At 41.9% G+C, this 10,069-nt stretch overlaps 1 protein-coding gene across 1 annotated transcript in view; it reads right to left on the minus strand.

The window, feature by feature from the left end:
* LOC140353811 (transcription factor JunD-like) overlaps positions 1-10,069 on the minus strand; it is an 81,814-nt gene that overhangs the window by 44,990 nt on the left and 26,755 nt on the right. The window lies entirely within an intron of this gene.

Genomic DNA, 10,069 nt, shown 5'->3' on the forward strand with positions numbered 1-10,069 from the left:
GCAGTTAATTCACAGACCAAACTAAAGCTGTTGGAAGCTAAACATGCCAAAAACAAGGATCCCAAATGTTTCAGGGAATTAAAAAAGAGATCAATGACCTGACTTCACAGGAAATAATTAAAAAAAAAATCACCAAACAAAGATATTATGAAAGCGGTCAAAATTCACAAAATGATTAGCTTGGAAGGTTAGAAAACAACAGGCAGAGAGAACTACTCTAAAAATATAAGATAAATAGAATAATGTAATTTTGACCAAACAAGACCAAATACAATCAGCATCTGAATCTTTGAAGAGTTTTCACCAAAATATCAGGGGGAAAAAAAAAATATTCAATATTTTTTGTACACTCTCAATTTACCTGCATGACCGAAAAAGCAAAATAGGAAATTAGTTGCTGAAATAACAACTATCAAAATTCAAAGTGCAATCAAAAAATTCAAAATCAATAAATCTCCAGGAGTGATGGGTTCACCTCAGAGTGGTATAAAGCTCTAAAGACACACCTCAGAGTGGTATAAAGCTCTAAAGACACACCTCAGAGTGGTATAAAGCTCTAAAGACACGCCTCAGAGTGGTATAAAGCTCTAAAGACACACCTCAGAGTTGTATAAAGCTCTAAAGACACACCTCAGAGTGGTATAAAGCTCTAAAGACACACCTCAGAGTGGTATAAAGCTCTAAAAGACACACTTACTCCTTTGTTTTTAACTTCTAACTGGCACTTAAAAAACTCAGAGCCTCCTAGTGTAAAAGAGGCCACCATATCCCTGATACCAACGATACAGTCCATCCGGACCAGAACCTCCCGCCACAAGAACAGTTTCTTTCCCTCTGCTGGTGGACTCATGAACACTTAAGATAAGATTAGATAAGCTATTCCTTTATTGTCCACACATGGGGAAATTTCAATGTTGCAACGCAGGTAGATACAGAGGAAAAGGACAGAAAACTTATAGGAAGTTTAAAAAACACTCTTAATAGAATAACTCTTATAAAGAAAACTCTTATAAACAAAACTCTTATAAACAAAAACTCCTATAGACAGAACCTCTCATTTCTTAATAAGGAATGGAGGGGAAAAATAAAGATAAAATAAAATAAAAACAGCTAGCGTAAGACAAAATAATACTAATAATAATGGTAAAATAAACCCTCTATTAACATCAGTTATATGCACATGAATCTGACATTATTGCGTGTGAGTACAACAGTAATTGCACATGAATATGACAGTATTGCACATGGTTAAGTCAGTATTGCACGTGTTCAGGGCTAGCAGTGTTTGTTATAAAGTCTGACAGCAGCAGGAAGGAAAGACCTGCAAAACCTCTCCTTCACACAGCGAAGGTGGCTTCTTAAACACTGTCACTTTAACCATAATTTCATCACTCACTGGTCACTTTCTGCACTACATCAGTAAACCTGTACAACTGTAAATGTGTGTGCATATTAAGCCTATTTTTTTATTGTCTATTTTGTTTGTCTGATAGCTTGTTGTTATGACTTGTTCATTGTTCGTTGTTTTATTGTGTTGTGTTGCATCGATCACCAAGACAAGTTCCTATGTTTTTGAGTTTTTTCTTTGACAATGGCAATAAACCTATTCTGATTCTGCTGCATTTTGAATCAGTTGAAAGCTTTTTACAGAGCTTTTAGGACACGCTGCGAGCAGAGAGTTACAGTAGTCTAATCTAGACGTTACAAATGCATGGATATGTTTTTCAGCATCGCTTTTAGGCAGGATTCTTCTGATCTGATCTATATTACGCAGATGGAAATAGGCTGCTTTACAGGGTTGATTTATATGTGCTTTAAATGAGAACATTGTACCCTCCCGGACGGTGCGGTGTTTTCCAAACAACAAGCCATGGATTAACCGTGAACTGAAGGCTCTGCTGAAGGAGAAGAAGAGAGCCTTCAGGTCAGGGAACAAGGAGGAGCTGAGGACTGTGTAGAAGGAGCTGAGGAGGAAGATCAGGCAGGCTGAGGCCGGCTACAAGAGGAGGATGGAGGAGCAGCTGCAGCAAAAGAACATTCAGGGAGTGTGGAGGAGCCTGAAAACCATCTCGGGCTTCAAAATCCCCCCTGCCCAGACAGAGGGGGATCTACAGTGGGTGAATGATTTAAATGCTCACTTCTTGAGGTTTGATCGGTCACCCCCCCCCTCCCCCTGCACAGCTGCATGCTCCCTCTTCCACAGCTGGACAATGCCCTGCATCTGTTCCTCTTCGCTTATCTGCCCCGGACCATCAGCTCCCCACTTCGCCTGGACTCACCCATCCCCCCAGCACACGGTCCCCCTGCCAACCACTGACTGTCACAGCATCACAGGTGAGGAGTGAGCTGAAGAGGATTAAAGTGAGGAAGGCAGCAGGACCTGATGGCATCAGCCCCAGGCTCCTTAAGTCCTGCGCAGATGAACTGTGTGGAGTTATGGAGCATGTCTTCAACATGAGCCTGAAGCTGAGGGTGGTAACACAGGTCTGAAAGACCTCCTGTCTGGTACCTGTGCCTAAGACACCGCGCCCCAAAGACCTCAACAGCTTCAGGCCAGTGGCTCTCACGTCCCACCTGATGAAGACACTGGAGCGGCTAGTCCTGGACCACCTCCGCTCCACCGTGAGCTCAGCCATGGACCCGCTGTAGTTTGCATATCGGTCTGGCATCGGAGTGGAGGACGCCGTCATCTCCCTGCTGCACCGCTCTCTCTCTCACCTGGAAAAGCCTGGCAGCTCTGTGAGGATTCTGTTCTTCGATCTTTCCAGCGCCTTCAACACCATCCAGCCGCTGCTCCTGAGGGACAAGCTGGAGACGGCTGGTGTGGAGTATGACCTGGCAGAGTGGATCCTGGACTACCTCACAGACCGACCCCAGTTTGTGAGAGCCCGGAACTGTGTGTCTGACACTTGGACCTGCAGTGTAGGGGCGCCCCAGGGCACTGTCCTCGCGCCCTTTCTCTTCACCCTTTACACTGCAGACTTCAGACATGACACGGACAGCTGTGTCCTGCAGAAGTTCTCTGACGACTCTGCCATCATCGGACTCATCACGGACGACGATGACGCGGAGTACAGAGGACTGGCGCAGGACTTTGTGGACTGGTGTCAGTGGAACCACCTCCTCATCAACGCGGGGAAGACCAAGGAGATGGTGGTGGATTTCCGCAGACGCCACCCCACTGCCCCCTCACCAGTGAACATCCAGGGACGGGACATTGAGAGAGTGGACTCATACAAGTACCTGGGTGTTCATCTGAACCACAAACTGGACTGGACTCATAACACAGACGCACTGTACAGGAAGAGCCAGAGTCGGCTCTACCTCCTGAGGAGACTCAGGTCTTTTGGAGTGACAGGGCCACTCCTGAAGACCTTCTACGACTCTATGGTGGCATCAGCCCTCCTGTATGGTGTGGCCTGCTGGAGCAGCAGCATCACAGAGAGGGAGAGGAAGAGGCTGGACAAAGTCATCAAGAAGTCCAGCTCCGTCCTGGGCTGTGTTCTGGACTCGGTGCAGGAGGTGGGGGACAGGAGGGTCCTGGCTAGATTCACATCTATGCTGGACCATGAGTGTCACCCCCTGCAGGACACTCTCTCCGCTCTGGAGAGCAGCTTCAGTGAGAGACTGATCCACCCTCGATGTGTGAAGGAAAGGTTCCGTAGGTCTTTCCTTCCTGCTGCTGTCAGACTTTATAACAAAAACTGTTAGTACTGAACACTCGCAATACTGACCTAACCTAATACTGATGTGCAATTCTGTCATATGTGGAATTGCTGTTGGAATTCATGTGCAATTCATGTGCAATTCATGTGAAATTCATGTGCAATCTATGTGCTGTCGTGACACATATTCATGTGCAATTACTGTCGTGATCACATGCAATGGTATTTATGTATTTATTTGTCTATGGGAGTTTTTTATTTATTTATAGGAGATCTTCTACTGAAAGTGTTTTTCAGACTTCCTATAAGTGATCTGTTCTTCTGTATCTACCTCTGTATCGACTCTGTCTCAATGAAATTTCCCCATGTGGGACAATAAAGGAATATCTTATCTTATCTTATCTTATCTTAAATGAGAGCTCCTGGTCAAATAAGACTCAGAGGTTTCTTACAGTAGAATTGGAGGCTACACTGACATTGTCCAGTGTGACTATCTGCTGAGATAAAGCGTCTCGTACATGTTTAGGACCAGCACAATGACCTGGGTTTTTTCAGAGTTAAGAAGCAGATAATCAAGTGTCATCCAGGTTTTTATCTCCTTCACACAAGCACTAAGTCTGTCTCATTGATTGCTCTGATCAGGTTTCATTGATAAATACAGCTGAGTGTCATCTGCAGAGCAGTGGAAGTTAATGCCATGCTTTCTGATCATGTGACCTAATGGCAGCATATAAAGAGTAAACAGAACTGGACCCAGTACTGACCCCTGAGGCACACCGTAACTATCAACAATCTTAGAGAAAAACTTTCCTCCTCTTTTCTCCACTATAAAGGAAGATTTTGAAAAATGGACTCTTATCCCACACTTAAGTCTAAGTCTTTGAAAATTAAAGGTGGTATGGACGATTTTTTTCAGCAAATTTTTTATCATATTTCCTCGTGGCATGGATAAATCATTTGTCCTGCCACGTATCAATCATAAAACGCACCTACCGCTCACCTGCAGCCGCGTCAGGCTCGTCCCCATGTTTCCGCGTGCCTAATCTGGATGGATCTATCATAATATAGTTCCCTCAGTGTACGGGGCAAAATGAAGACGGAGAAAGACAGTTCGAGCTGACGCAGAAGTGGACAGAAATCTACGGGAGACGAGCGATGCGATGCGCTCCGTTGCGCTAATAAACAAACGCATATGCGCACTTCCGCCTGCGTTCTCAAATCGCCGAAAAATCGTCCATACCGCCTTTAATGTTTTACCCAAATTTCTATTCCAGACTCTCCCAATTTCAATCAAAGAATCAATCAAAATAGCAACGCCACTCCGGTAACCTGATCCAGGACAAGTTGTACAAAAGGAACCCAGGTCCCTCAGTGACATGCGGTAAGGTTCAGAGTCAGGTTTACAAATGCGAATGAACCCAAAAGAGCACCTTAAACATAATTTAATTGACAACAGACAATGAGCTATATATCTCATTTCAGCATTCTTTACTCAAACACGTGTCACACATTTATATATATCAAAATTAATTCCAATTGAGCCTATTTCAAGCCAAAATAAATCAAAGTTGATGGTCTTACCTTTACATTTTGATAAGACGGATTGTAAAATAAGAAATAAACGAGTTCAAGAACGAAGACGATTCAACAGTCTCTTCCACGAGTCAGGCGGTTACTGCGGTTTTAATATTGAATCTGCCTTAATACATTATCCAGAGTATGGAAGTACAGAGCATATCGTCAGAGTGTTTTATTTCTTACAAACAGAGGGACAGTAGGACACATTATCTGCATCGTAGCAGCTCAGTTTGTGAGGCAGTGTGTGCTCCGAGAGGCAGAGCGAGGTCCTGCATCATCGCCCCACCTCCCTCGTGCCTCCACCGCGAATAAAGTCTGGCGGTAATGTTGTTGTTGTTGTTTTATGGCGGTTGGCATCCGAGTGTTGCATTACCGCCAGACTTTATTCCTTAGACGTTTCGTAGTCCTCAGACTCTGTCGTAGTCCGTAAAAGTACTCCTTCCATTGCTTTGGTGTTACAAAGCCCATGAGGTCATGATATGACTTTGTGACTAGAATAGTTGTTGTGTCAGAGACCAACCGGCTTTATTCCAGGGAGACTCTTCTTCATCTTCCTCTCCCTCCCTGACGTTCGGTGCCTTGGAGGGTCTGGCGGTAATGTAACACTTGGATGCCGTGCGTCTACGAGTGGCAGCTCGTAGACGCACGGCGTAGACTTTTTAACACCGAAGCAATGGAAGGAGGACTTTTACGGACTACGACAGAGTCTGAGGACAAAGCACTGGAAGTCAAGGCACTGGAAGAAGAACTTTTAGGACTACGACAAAGTCTAAGGAATAAAGTCTGGCGGTAATGCAACACTCGGATGTCAACCGCCATAAAACAACAACAACAACAACAACAACAACTTGGATACCAGCCGCCATAGAATTCAGTGTCATAAAGGCCAAGATTCTAGAATGTCACTTTAGAAATACCTTCTTTTTATGATGTCCTTCTCATTGAATAAAGTCGTCTAAAGAATAAAGTCCAAAGAATGAAGTAGACGGCGGTAAATGCACCTTTACAGTTGGCTTCCAGCAGCCATTAAAAGAAACAACAACAACAACAACAACAACAACAAGTTGTCTCATTGTCAAGTTTGGTTCAGTTGACTTCAGTCGAGTAGGATCACTTGTCGTGAAAAGTCTGCTTCAATTGTCTTTTCTGCTTTTGTGAGCGGCAGAGTCTGTCTCACAAATCAAGGGTCTTCACCGACCAATCAAGGTAAGAAACTGTTATCTTTGGACACTGATTCAGGATGCCCCTGGTTGTCATAGGGGGACAAAATGGTTTGCTCAGCAAAAGAAGGCAATCAAGATTAAAAGTCTGGATGGAAAGAAGGTTATTGTTTCACATGCTGAAAGAAAGACAGTCAGAAGAGTTAACGCAGGCATCCCTACGATGGTGACTGTGGATGAAATAAAAAATAATTTAACTGGATCTAAGGTTGAGGATGCCAGGAGATTGAAAGCAACCTGGTTTGGAGAAAGATGTGACAGTCTGTCTGTAATGTTAAAACTTGAAGTAAGGCCATATGTTCCACCAGCCCAACGTTGCTTCAAGTGCCTGTGTTTTGGTCATGTAGAATCATTCTGCAAAGGGAAGCAAAGATGTGGTAAATGTGCATCACGAGTATGGGAAATGTGACCAAGGAGCAAAACTGAAATGCTGTAACTGTGGGAAAGAACATAGCTCTGCCTACAGGGGATGTGAAGTTAGCAAAAGAGCTGCTGAGGTGCAACACATTAAAGTCTCTCAAGGTTTATCTTATGTAGATGCAGAAAGTGTCAAGTAAAGAGGTGAAAGTGGATGCAGTGAGAGATGCCAGCGCTGCTCACAGCCAGTGTCCAAGTGTGGGCTTCCAAGTGTGGGCTTCCAAGATTACTGAGAATATCTTGGTTGTGAATAGGAAGGATATTATACTCTTTATAGTGGATGTTATTAACTGTCCTGCTCAAACTCAAAAGAGGATGAGGATCATTGTTAAAGCTGCAGAAAAGTATCTTGGAACAAAAAATCTTAATTGGGCAGGAATAGAAAACATGCTAAATGAGAAAAAGAGTAACACATTCCCCATTCGCTGTCATGTTCTGGTGGTGCTTAATGGCAGTCATTGTGTTGCAATGGAATGCTCAAGGCCTTTTTGCTAAAGGCCAATAATTTAAGCATTTTGTTTCCACTTTACAGGACAACCCTCATGTTATTTGTATACAGAGACTTAGTTACAACATCGGTGGGATTTCATAATACAAGGATATAAGAGTGTAAGGAATGACAGGGAGCAAGGTGGAGGTGGAAGTGTAGCTATGTTTATTTGAAATGGCCTCAATTACATTATTGTCAATGTGAGTAAAACGCTAGGCTATTAGAATTTGGTTTAGTAATGATATTGTCCCTGTAGTTCATTTTAATAATCCGTGTGATGAGCTAACACTAGATACTTTAAATTGTATTTGAAAGTACAGTATATTCAATGAAAAAACATTTGGTGTGGAGATTTGAATGCACACAGCACTCTGTGGGACGGTAAATGTACGGATAAAAATGGGTTGGTGTTTGTAGATTTTATTGATCAAAGAGATTTGGTTTGTTTGAATGATAAGCGAGGAACCCAATATAATATTGTGAACAATACGGAAAGTGCAATAGATCTTACTCTTATGTCCAATGAGATACACATTAGTAGTTAGGAGTTTTTAATAGTAAGTTTTTAATAGTTTGCTGTTTGGAAGTGAGCACAATCCCATATGCACTAAAACTTGGTACTAAAAGCTGTGCGGACAAAGGGACAAAGATTCAAAGGTGAGAGTTGGCACGTGCAGATTGGGAAACTGATGACAGGGGTATGGTTTTGCGTGAAGAAGAATTGACTCAGGTGGATGAATTAAATAATGCAATAGTCTTTCTCCATCACACAGTCAGCAAAAGACAATCCTAAAAAGTAAAGGTGATGCCATGGCGGAATGAATCATGTGATAAAGCTATTAGGGCAAGAAATAAGGTATTTAAGAAGATAAAGGATCTCCACACTATGGATACCCTCACTGAATACAAGAAAGCTCATGCAGTTGTGTACATGTAAGGACGACAGCACTGTTCAAAAATTGGAAGAGAACTGCGACTTGGTGATGTCTGGGGGATAATTAAGCATATGAGCGGAATTAAGCGCAATTATGAGATGCCAGTTCTAATAAAGAAAGATATTGAATCAGTCAATGAAGCTGAACTGTTGACTAGTACTTTTGTGTCTGTGCACAGCTCTGACAATCTCACCTGTGGCAAAGCAGTGCAAAGATAATCCTCTGGCACAGAATGTTGAATTGATTAAACCCGAGCTCAAGACGATCTTGAGCTCCTGTTTAGTCTATTTGAGTTCAGAAATGCACTTTCTAGGGCAAGACAAATGACTCCAGGTAAAGATGAGGTGTGTTATGATATGCTTTCTCATTTAACTGATAACACACTTGGTTTAATTTTAAGACTATTTAATCTCATCTGGGATACAGAATATTCCGTTAGCATTGAAACAATCTATTGTATTACCAATCCTGAAACCAGGAAAACCCCATCTGACACCATCAAGCCATACCATGGAACGCATGGTTACAGAGCGGTTGAATTACTTCTTGGAAAGTCAGAATTACAGCAAACAACCAGAGTGTTTTTTGCAAGGGCAGAAATACCATGGGTTCTGTGTTATGCTTAGAATCTGAAGTAGCCAGGAGTCATTTCTAAATTGGGCAAAAATAAAACTAAATGGTGGTAATTTTTGGGAACTACACCATACATCATCTCTTCTAAACAAATAGAATTAGTGATAATTTTGAATAGATGCCAGGGTTCATTTGGAATAGTGTTAGAGGTACCTTTGGTAAACGTTACAATATTATTAGCACGGGCAGAACAGCAACTAGTTCAGAAGCAGTTGACACTGGTTGTTCAGGGGCATTTTTAAACATAGTTACATTATTGTTTGACTTTTTTATGTGTTTGTTGGTAGGTGGTCAATATCGAAAGTAAATGAAAACAGATTTAATATCTGAACCCACGGCCTTCAGATTATTAATTTATTTAGCAATTGATTGCTAAATTCAAAGGGTTTTAGTGGTTACATCTCAGTAATTAAGATAAGATAAGCTTCACATGGTGCCCTTTTTTAAATAAATATGAAGATTAACTATCTAAAATCCTACACATGCAATGCGAGTCCCAGAGAATATACATTAAATTACAGGACGTTATTAATTTGGTAAAATAATTTACAGGGTTAGAGTTAAAACAGAAATTATCATTTTAGTTTAAATCGCCTCACGGGGCACCAATATATACGCATGCAGCCTCATACGGGGCACCACTTGTAGAATATTCTTACTCGTTTCCTCCTCACACATTTACACTTTACACCCAGATGTAATGTATATTCTCTGGGACTCGCATTGCATGTGTAGGATTTTAGATAATTTTAAAAAGGGCACCATGTGAAGCTTGTTCAGCAAAACAGTAATACCTACTCAAAAGGTCTTTAAACCGGAATTATTTTGTGTGGTAATAAACAAAAATATAAAAGCAATTCATTACACATTTGGTTACACAGGCTTTGCCTGGGCTCAACTTAGTTAAAAGAAATGCTGGTATTAAGAATTAAGTTTTGATTAATTCTAGTATCAATACTAGAATTAATACTAGTATTCTAACATTGCCACAGATTATATTTCAAGCTCTGAGCCACCACTGGATCTTATATTTGAGAATGTTTTCTTGTTTTGAAATCTATTGGTTTTATGTTGTTGAAGGCTTGTCCTCTTTCTACGACGACGCACGCGTGACGTCACTGTGAGCCGAGG

This window comes from Eucyclogobius newberryi, unplaced genomic scaffold, assembly GCF_026437365.1.
Source record: "Eucyclogobius newberryi isolate DKJ021-1_F unplaced genomic scaffold, fEucNew1.0.hap1 SCAF_9, whole genome shotgun sequence".
Classification (NCBI taxonomy): Eukaryota; Metazoa; Chordata; class Actinopteri; order Gobiiformes; family Gobiidae; genus Eucyclogobius; species Eucyclogobius newberryi.